Here is a 9,075-nt window from a genome sequence, read left to right as displayed (position 1 = left end):
CACATCTACGCTCTGCTGTTCTTGCGCACCTTCATGATGCTCCTACAGCAGGGCACCTAGGAGTGTCCCGCACATGCGACAATGTTCGACGGCGATTCTACTGGCCTGGCCTCTACCGCTCTGTTCGTCGCTACGTCGCCGCCTGTGAGCTGTGCCAGCGCAGGAAGACCCCGTCTCTTCACCGTAGTGGGCCCCTGCAACCACTCGCAGTTCCAACTGAGCCCTTTTCTCGAGTTGGTCTCGACCTGCTTAGGCGATTTCCCACATCCACTTCAGGGAACAAATGAATTGCCGTAGCGACCGATTACGCCACCCGGTATGCCATATCCAGAGCTATCCCCACCAGCTGTGCCTCCGACGTTACAGTCTTTCTTTTGCATGACGTCATCTTGCTTCATAGTACTCCTCGTCAACTGCTCACCGATCGCGGTCGCTGCTCCCTTTCTAAAGTTGTTAATGACCTTCTGCGCTCATACGCTACGCGCCACAACTTCACAACGGCCTACCATCCACAAACGAACGGTCTTACTGAGCGCCTTAATCGTACCCTGACCGATATGATGTCAATGTATATTTCTGACCACCACGGTGACTCTCTTTACCTTTCTCTTTACCTTTCATAACATTCGCTTATAACTCCTCACGGCATGATACCGCCGGATACTCTCCGTTTCATCTACTCTTCGCCCGCGACCCTCTACTTCCCTTCGACACCTTACTGCCTCTTGACGATTCCTCCTGTAGTTACGCTTCTGATGCCATCGCCCGCTCTGATGCCACCCGTCATATTGCTCGAGACCAGCTTCGTGCGTCCCAGCGTTCTCAAAAGCACCGTTACGATCTCCAGCACTGTGACGCCTACTAGCCTCCTGGCTCCCTCGTACTTCTCTGGCTCCCTGCTCGACGTGTAGGCATGTGCGAGAAACTTCTGCCCCGCTACGTGGGCCCTTACCAGGTCTTGCGGCAACTTACCGACGTGACGTACGAGATTATCCCTGTGAACCGCCACTCTCCTGCAAACCATCATCCAGAAGTCGTGCATGTCACCCGTCTCAAACCTTATATCTCGCGCTCACCTGTGTAGTCTACGCACCAGGACAGTGCTTCTTCCGCGGGGGGGATGGGGGGTATTGTTACGATACGCAGTGAAAGAGACGATGACGAAGTGCTGGGCTAGTAGAGAAAGACGACGCTGCAGCTACGTCTGGTTCTCCTGTGAGTGTGTCACTGATGGTGAACTGTTGCGGCTACGACGTATATTTTCTCGACGTGCCTCGTAACAATATGTTGATATCAATAGCCAGTTAGTAATAATACACTAATTGTTTACTAATCACTAGTAAGTGCTGACTAAATAGGTAGTTCACTAATCAACTAAACAACACCTAATTTGGTATTCGTTAACTGTATAGTAAAGAATAATTAGGTATTTTAGGTAATTGAATAATTATTTTCCTGCTTCCTAAATATCCAATTAAAGTCTAATATTTTAAACAATCATGTACTAATTATAGCCAGATTCGTAACAGAATGTGGCACTCAGGCTTTCCCCTTTCATGCTATATTCGCAAAAGTCCCCCGTAATGTTTTCCTAATGTTCTGGGCAAAGCAAAGCGCGGTAGGAAAAGAGCTGGAGACCTGTTATAGTAGCTTGATATATCGTTTACTGGCGCCGCTTTAAAGTTAGGGCGCTTTTACATATAATTATATGTCCAAAAATGCTAAATTTGATACTTCCTGTCGGTCCCACAATGCTGAGTAACGAAGTACGCAAGCAACAAGTCTCAACGCTCCAACAATGCGCTAAAGGGAACCGTTTTTCCTTCGCATGCTGCGCATGAATTGACATCTGCTTCCGTAGCGGCGGACCAGCAAGCGAGTTGTAAGTGCTTGCTTCTCGCAGCAACAATAAAGTTGTCTGCAAAAAAAAAAGGAAAAAAACCTTGCGGGCCACGTTTACAGCTCGGAATGCGGCTATATCCACACGTGTATCGCGCTTTCTCATTCCAGAAATAGCAACCCGTCAATGCTTTAACGTACTCACGGCAACGTTTCACGCCTTTGGCGTCCGCAACGGTCTAGTGTATGCTTACGTACTCAGTGACAATAGCATCTAGTGACTTGCATTTGCTCGCCTGATCAACTCTTTTAACCTCTTGGCCACGTTAAAGCAACAATTTTCCTTTCACCGCTCACTGTGTAGCGGACACTTTAAAATGAACAATTTTCGTCAGCTTTCTTGCTTCTACTCAACAAAAAAGACAGTGCAGGTAGGATACAGCTGTTGATTTATTTGTCTATAAATATTCTGGTAGACTTCTAGTCAGTGGCTTCATTATATTTGTATTCTTATTTCACCGTGACATCTCACCTGCCTCGGTGTCAATAGTAAACTACAGTTTCTTTCCTAGAATTAGAAATTTACTTTGTGATTCAGCATATTCATTTTAGGCACACACTTTTATATCTTTATCTCTATTTAGGGAAATAGTCAGGCTTTGATTTTGTTCGTTAAGTTACATAGGCTGGCTACATTTTCTGCGAATGACACAATAGTGAGGCATTTTTGTTTGCCTCTTATCCACAACTGTTTCCTATTCAGGTGTCTGAAAATTCCTACATGCACTCTGTGAATACCACTGGTGAATTTCAGTGTTCAGTGCCAGCCTTCCACACTCTTTTCTGTAGGTGCCTACTGTGGTCGCTCCGCCGTAGGAATCTTCCAAATGTTTTTACATACAGCTCTTCTAAATTCAGGTTTTTAATCCCCGCACCCCTGCTAAGGTAGCGACCAACTAAAACGCTTTCTCTTATTGACTTAATGTTGTACACCGGTGGTCCTTCGATTCTTAGCATTTCTCCAACACTTGATTCATATTGTGGATGTGATCTACGATCGAGTGACCTTTACCAAGCACTGCCGCTTCTTTTGGTTGATCAAAGTGTAAAGGCCTAATTTTATTAGCAGTGATGTCAGTTGATATCTATCGGACAACCAACAGCAACCTTCGACTGTAAGGGACCGACGGGCACAACAGATTAGCGCGGGCCCCGATGGAATTCTGTGGCGAACTCCTAACAATGGCACTGCACTCGTGACGACAGGCGGGTTGTGACAAGACCGCTCTGCTAATTTTTTTCCTTTTCTTTTTTTTTTGTACACCGAGTTGAGCTCGCTGTCTCGACCTTGCGGGGGCAGGTGAGACGCTCATTCAATGCAAGCGCCCAATGGAAAAACGTGACCCTAGGAGTTTTGCCTTTCCGTTTTTTTTTATGAGAGTGAGGGTTTAGTCCTCTTAAAGTTGAAGGGGGCGCTGGACGTCGGAACTGTTGCGTTCTACCGGCCAAAGGCCAGCAGCTACGCGATGAAAACCAGGCAGATTCGCAGAGCGAAAAGACGACGCTTTATTTCCGGCTCGGAAATATATAGAGGAGGAAAGAAAGGAGGGGAAGAAGGAAAGAGGGACTATCTACGCATGCGCTGGTTGTCTGCAGCATTGTTGTCAGCAGCATTTCCTTCCCCTAATAGCCATAGCGCTCCACTGGCTTTCTAGTTCTTGTGGACCAGCGTAGCTGAGGAACAGGCCCTTCGGGAAGGTCGTGAGCCTCGTCTGTCGGGGACCCTAAGGTCGCAGGAGGCGATTCTGCAGGACTTCATACTTCTTTGCTTCCGTCGGTGTCTGATGAGCGTTTCCGGATCTGGTCGACATGACGTCGAACGACTCCGTCCTCAGTAGCCACAGTGACTAGGAGGGCACCACTCGTTGATTTCACTTGTCCACTTTTCTTGTCCACTTGTCTACGCCGTAGTTGCGCACGTAGACTGCGTCTCCCGGGGTGAAGTACCAACTGGCGGAATCATTCTCTGAGTGCTTGGGCATTTCGTAGTTCCTGGGAGGAAAACACATACCTAATTTTGTACGCAAACGGTATCCCAGAAGTTCGGACGGAGTAGAGCCTGAAGCTTGTGGCGAATTTCTGTAGTTACAAAGAATTCTCGCCAGAGCAATTGTCAACTCCACGCCCGGCATTTTCTTCAAACCCTCCTTGACTGTTCTTGCGGCCCTTTCCGCAAGGCCATTGCTCTGGGGGTGATAAGGCGGGTACGAATATGCTCGATTCCATTTTTCTGTAGGAATACCACAAACTCTAACCCAGTAAAGGGTGTACCGTTGTCGGTAACTATGGTGCGGGGCAATCCAAACCTGCTAAACAAGGTTCTCATGCAATCGGCAGTGGCTTTAGCGGTTGCTCGGGATACTGGAATGGCTTCTATCCAATTGCTGTGTGCATCGACAATTACCAACAACATTTTGTTTCCAATAGGCCCTGCATAGTCTGCATGCAGCCGTGACCACCTCTCTCTTGAAATCGGCCAGCTGACAGGATTCCTAGGGGGCATGGGCAAAGCCTGCACGCAGCTTCGACAATTCGAGACCAATCTACAAATATCTTGATCTAATCCGGGCCACCAAAACTTAGCCCTCACCCTTGTCTTCATGGTTGACGCACCCTGATGAGACTCGTGTAGCATCGTCAACAGTTTCTGACGCGCCGCACTTGGTATCACCACACGATGCCCCCAGTACAAAAGCCCCTTCTCCACAGAAAACTCATGTCTCCTTTTCCGGAATTCCGCCACTTCCCTGTTGTCACCTTCTACGACGGAGGGCCACCCGTTAGTCACGTACCTGCATATCTCTTGCAAAAGCCCGTCAGCTGCTGTGAGCGCTTGAATCTCTTGGTGGGAAACCACTGGTTGGTCCCATTCGTCGATTATAAGCACCATTTCCGACAGATCTTCTGTTTCCGCTTGCGGCTCCTGCAGCGATTGAGGCAAACGGCTTAGAGCGTCAGAAATTAGCATCCGTTTTCCAGGTTTACAAATGAGCTTGTACTTGTATGCCCCTAGCAAAAGCGCCCAGCGCTGAATTCGGGCGGCAGCCATGACAGAAGTTTGACGATCCTGTCGGAGTAGACCTAATAAGGGGCGGCGGTCCGTTACAAGCGTGAACTCCCGGCCCAACAGGTAATCGCGAAACCGTGTCACGCCAAACACAAGGGCTAAAGCCTCTCGCTCAATTTGGGAGTAGTTTCTCTCAGCTGAGGTGAGCGTCCGTGATCGGAAGCCAATTGGCCTGTCTTCACCATTTATTCGGTGGAAAAGGGCAGCACCGACACCGTAAGCTGAAGCATCGCATTCCAACATCAACTCCAGCTGCGGATTAAAGTACGTTAGCACTGGGGCTGAACACAAAGCATCCTTGGCCTTCTTAAATGCCGCGTCTTCTTTTTCGTGCCAAACCTATTTTGCACCTTTTTCAAGAAGGCTGTACAGGGGTGCAAGCATAGTGGAAAGATTTGGCAAAAACTTGTAAAATGTAACCATTCCCACAAAGGATCGAAACTCGGCAACATTTCGCGGTAAAGGGGCTAGCCTGATTGCATCCACGTGCTTCTCGAGGGGGTGTAGCCCTTCAACATCAATACGATGACCAAGATACGTCACCGATTGTTCGCCAAACGTGCACTTGTCATAACGAAGTTTGATACCGTTCTCGCGGAAACGCTGTAGCACCGCTTGCAGATTTGCGTTATCAGCATCGCTGGTCTCGGCTACCAGGACATCGTCTAGATAAGCCTGAGTCCCTTTTAGTCCTTGCAGCACCGATTCAATCTTTCGTTGGAATATCGCTGGCGCTGATGCGATGCCAAACGGTAACCTGTTGTAGCAAAAGAGCCCCTTGTGTGTGTTTTTTATCACTGCTAATTTCCGCGAGTCTTCATCTAGCTCAACCTGATTGTAAGCATCTCGAAGGTCTAAAGTACTGAATTTTTTTCCTCCACATAGATTTGCAAAAATGTCGTCTATGACAGGCAAGGGGTACTGCTCAACCTTGCACACAGGGTTTAGTGTAATCTTAAAGTCCCCGCAAATGCGCACTGTTCCGTCCTTCTTCAAGACTGGCACGATGGGCGTTGCCCATTCAGAATGAGGAACTGGTGATATTAGGCCAGCCGAGACTAATCTGTCAAGCTCTTTAGACACTTTATCACGAAGTGCAAAAGGAATTTTCCTTGCCTTAAAGAACTTGGGGTTTGCTCCGGCCTTGATGTGCAGTCGGGCTGGCAGATCTTTCATGAGACCAGCGCCTTCAGTGAACAGGTCGCCGTTTTGCTGGAGCAGCATTGGCACGTCCTCCCTGGCTTGCTTTGATACGGAAGGCTTCGAATACATGGTCAGCACCTGAATGCGTTCGTCTGTCAATTTTTTGAGCAGGTCCCGACCGCAAAGACTGGGGCCATTGCAGTCTAAAACCGTCAGACTGCATTGTACTGTGGTACCTTCATAGGAAACTGGCATGGTCAGTGTACCGAGGAGTGGCAACATTCCGAGATAGCATGAAAGCTGTATTTCTGACTTTTGCAGCTGCGGCCATTGATGGGAGTGCACTTGGTAAATGCTTTTGGGAATGACGCAAACAGGGGAGCCGGTATCAATATCCATCATTATTTCAATGCCATTCCATGCAAACGATTTTCTGATGGGGGTATAAGAGAGCGCGTGGTGGTCAAGGACCAGATTTGGGACGCGCTACTATCACTCTCTTCGGTTTCTGGTGTCTGTGCTGTTAGTGCTAGCGTCCTGCTTGCCTCATTTGCCGCACACATTCGCGCTAAATGCCCTGGCCGTGTGCACTTAAAACATTTGCGCTTGATCAGTCGACAAGCCTTTGTATTATGACCATGCTTACCGCAGCATTTGCATTGTTGCACGCCCAGTGACTTCGTGCACGATTCGTATTGGCCAGAGAGCTTTAGCAATCTCGCTTGTTCTTGGTCAGTAACAATCCCTTGCGAATCGCGTTCAGCGTTTTCTGCGGCGAGGGCAAGAGCATCGGCTTCTTCGAGATTCAGATTTTTCTTCGCTAACAGCTGCTTCTGCAGATTCTTGGATTTGACACCACACACAATACGGTCCCTTATCATTCTGTCTAGCATCTTTCCAAAATTGCAATTGTGTGCCATCTGCCGTATTGCCACAATGAATGCTTGTACAGATTCCCCTTCTTGCTGGCAGCGATGGAAGAACCTGAAACTTTCAGAGATTTCATTCGGTACCGGGTCGTAGTAGCTGCTTAGCGTCTCCACAACTTCTTTGTAGGTAACGTCGTTAGGCTTTCGCGGTGCTACCTTCGCGTTCAAAATTTCTATTGTCCTTGTTCCAAGCGCCGCTACCAGCCGGGCTCTTTTCTTAGCATCGTCTATCAGATCGTTCGCTTCGAAATAAGCTTGAACCTTGACAAGGTACGGCGGCCACTTATCTTTTTCGTCTTCGAATTCCGGTAGCCTGTGTGCCATGGCTGATCCTTGGCGGTGGGTTCCTTCTGCGTGACTGTAGTGCTTGGGCGTATTGCTGGTTTCCTTGCTGCAGCAGAATCCTCGTCGCCACTGTTGCGTTCTACCGGCCAAAGGCCGGCAGCTACGCGATGAAAACCAGGCAGATTCGCAGAGCGAAAAGACGACGCTTTATTTCCGGCTCGGAAATATATAGATGAGGAAAGAAAGGAGGGGAAGAAGGAAAGAGGGACTATCTACGCATGCGCTGGTTATCTGCAGCATTGTTGTCAGCAGCAGGAACGAACCAATCAGGTTGATGTTGGTTGTGATTGGTCGTTGAGGAAATTAGGGCTGGACCTAAGGAGGTTAAAACCGAGCCAGAGGGCATGGTCTGGCGTTCCGGACTAGGTTTTGATGCTCGGCATGGTCGGCTATGCCGAGGTAGGAATATTTTTCTTTACCTTGTTCCAACCTGTATCTCTGCTGTATATTTGCTGTGTGTATAAAATTCAGTTTTTCTTCGCGTAGACTCCTGCCCTCAAGTCTTCGCTCATACCGTCTCCAACGGGCGTCTCTGGCGCAAGGAACCTCCGCTGCAACGCGTAAAGAACCACCATCGGAACTTCACTTTCGACTTTTAAATATTATTTTGCGTTTCTTTTTAATTGAATTAGGAGTTTTTTGGTGTTGATAAAATATTTCGTTGTGTTCGAGATCGAGGTCCCTTTTCCAGAACAATCTCCGCACCCTCCTTCGACAGATCTGCAGTTATTCCTGGTGCACGCGCACCCCAACTTTCTTGTTATGACTTGCTTTATTTTCTGCTTCATTATCGCCACAATGTACATTGGCTCTGCAGTAATGGTTGTCACCTTACCGTGCTGATTACCACGGTTCCTCTCGGCCTAATTTAACTATCTTATCCATCTGATCTTCTTCTTATATTCTTATCTTATCTTATCTTCTTGTGCTCCAAGATTACCCCGAAAGGAGACTGCAGCCATGAAACTAGGAGACGCCTGCTTCTGGGAAAGAGAGCCATGGTTAGCCTTGACCACCTAGTAAAGAGCAGAGACATTAGTCTACCAACCAAGATCCGTATAACTCGTGCTATGGTCTTTCCAATTGTGATGTATGGATGCGAGAGTTAGACTGTGAAGAAGGCTGACCGCCGAAGAATTGATGCGTTTGACTTGTGGTCCTGGCGGAGACTCTTCAGAGTTCCTTGGACTACCAGAAGATGAAATCAGTCAATATTGTCGAACATAAACCCTGACTGCTCATTGGAGGGTCAAATTCTAAAGTTACAGTTCAGCTACTTCGGTCATCTGATGAGAAGAGAGGAGTCGCTGGAGAAAGATTTGATGTTGGGAAAGGTTGAGAGTCGCCGGAGAAAGGGTAGGCAGCGAACGCGATGGTTAGATGGCATCCTCGAGGCGCTGCAGATGAAGTTATGTGATGCTAGAAAGATAATGAGAGACCGGAAAGCGTGGCGTGATATGGTCCATAAGGTCACAAAGAGTCGGACACGACTGAACGACTTAACTGAACTGATCCATGTTGATAATACATTGCCTTTGCGCATACATTAATTTTTCTCCGATATCCTTAGTGCTCTGTAGGCTGCTACGATCAACTGCAAAAGCATGCTCTTCATTCAAGTGATACTTTCATGAACACCAAAATTTATTTTAAGCCAAGTTTATACCTTTAAAAGATGCTGTTATGAAAAAA

Source organism: Amblyomma maculatum, chromosome 2, assembly GCF_055883805.1.
Source record: "Amblyomma maculatum isolate TAMU_Amacu chromosome 2, ASM5588380v1, whole genome shotgun sequence".
NCBI classification, from domain to species: Eukaryota; Metazoa; Arthropoda; class Arachnida; order Ixodida; family Ixodidae; genus Amblyomma; species Amblyomma maculatum.
The sequence above is the reverse complement of the archived record's forward strand: the minus strand, read 5'-3'. Positions refer to the sequence as shown.